A 2283-nucleotide genomic window follows, 5' to 3' on the forward strand; every position below is an offset into this window, starting at 1 on the left:
CCAACGCACGTTGCACCACAGGACTGCCAGGAAGGTTGGCGATGCTTTCGTCAGGTCTGGAGAGATCCCTCAAGGAGACCCATCCGCCGACCTCATCAGGAGCATGCCCAGAGCGTTGTAGGAGGTCATACAGGCACGGGAAGGCCACCACACACTACTGAGATCATTTTGACTTGTTTGGACATTACATCAAAGTTGGATCAGCCTGTAGTGTGGTTTTCCACTTTAATTTTGAGTGTGACTCCAAATCCAGACCTCCATGGGTTGATAAATTTGAAATCTGTCCAGCTTCTGAAGCCAAATCTTCAGCGCTATTCCATAAACTATACACCTGTAATCAATTGTCGTCCTGATCAGAGCTCTATAAATATCCATCAATGGTTATCTGTCAGCACCCCCATTACCAGAGACTGAGCACATAAGATTCACCACCTTCTTACACTTTGTTTCAACATTTATTACATGATCTTTCCATTTATATCGCTCATGAACCATAGACCCAAATATTTGTACTTAGAAACCCTCCACATGTTTCTATATGGACAGCCTAACTGTATATTATCAGCAACTTTATTCTTTGAGAAGAACTTACAACAACACTTCCCCACCGACAATTTAAAACCCAAGTCAATCGACCATCTTTCAACATCGACTGTAACTTGTTGAATAGATTTGATCACGGGAGACATTCCTTCCCCTCTTCCAAATAGATCCATCGTCGGTATATAGGGAAGCCCCAATACCCCTACCTACATTCAAAAACACATTGTTAATCAAAATAGGACTGATAGCACTGCCTTGAGGAATACCATTGACAACTCCATAGGCATCAAATAAAATGTATCCAATTTTAACTCGAAAGAGCGATTAAATAAGAAGGCCGTAACCCAGTTATATAATCTCCCACCAATATCAAGTCTTCCATCTTAATCAGTAGGCCTTCTCTCCACATAATGTCATAATCCTTTTCAATGTAAAAAAAAAAAAAAGCAGACAGCCATTACTTCTTTCATGACCAGTTTTTTCAACTTCATTGTTCACCTTTACTAATGCATTCAAAGTAGATCTACCTTTACGGAATCCACTTTGACATTGACTCAATAAACCTCTATGTTCCTGGAAATATGACTCATCTTTTGCACCTGTTTACACAAGTTAGAGGTCAGTGCTATTGGTCTATAACTATCAGCACATGAAAGGTCCTTACCAGGCATGTTTCCAACCAGAAGATATAACCCCCTCACTCCAAATCTTATTAAATAATCCCAGGAGAACATGTATGACCTTATCAGGTATGCTTAAACATTACATAGCACAACTGACCATGACCCGGGGCTGTATATCCACAGCCTTTTAAGGCTGAACCCATCTCATGTATGGTAAAGACAGCATCTAAAGAAGAGTCAACGGTATCTCTTTTGTTATACACATTAACATGACCTTTTAAAATCTCACACCTGCGTTACTTATATACTTCATCCAAAGTAACCCCACTATGCACCCTAGCAAATGTGTTCCCCAACAAGTCAGCTTTTTCTTTATCAGTTACGGACTTTTTTTGATCCACAACCAAAACTGGAATTCGAGAAAACTTGCTTCTTCCAGTCATCTTATTCAACATAGACCATACATCTGACAGCTTAATACCCCTGTCTATTGTAGAGCAGAACTGTCTCCATCCATTTCTCTTGACAGACTTAATGACCCTATGTACTAAAGCTCTCTTCCTTTGGAAATCAACTAGATTCTCAGGAGTCATATTCCTACGCAACACTCTGTAAGTCCTATTTGTTTTCTTGAATTGCCACAGTGCACTCTTCAGTCCACCAAGGAACCACCACCATTTTCTCACCCACTTCACTCATTGGTCCATATAGATTCACAGCACTCAATATCTGAGGTCACAGAGGGAGCACATACATCAACCAGCCTCTCTAAAAACAATGGTATGGTACCCTATCTGGAATGGTACGGAATGGAATGGTACCCTATCTGGAATAGTAACATCAAAGTTTATGGTACACCGAATCTGGAAATGATCACGTCTAACAGTAAAATCATTCATTACATTACATTCACACATAGATGCAATATAGTTAGAAGCTGTTATGAGGTCCAGGCAGGATGTAACCCCTCTAACAACATCAACTTGGGGCGGCAGCGTAGCCTAGTGGTTAGAGCGTTGGACTAGTAACCGAAAGGTTGCAAGATCGAATCCCCGAGCTGACAAGGTACAAATCTGTTGTTCTGCCCCTGAACAGGCAGTTAACCCACTGTTCCTAG

Source organism: Salvelinus sp. IW2-2015, linkage group LG5, assembly GCF_002910315.2.
Source record: "Salvelinus sp. IW2-2015 linkage group LG5, ASM291031v2, whole genome shotgun sequence".
Classification (NCBI taxonomy): Eukaryota; Metazoa; Chordata; class Actinopteri; order Salmoniformes; family Salmonidae; genus Salvelinus; species Salvelinus sp. IW2-2015.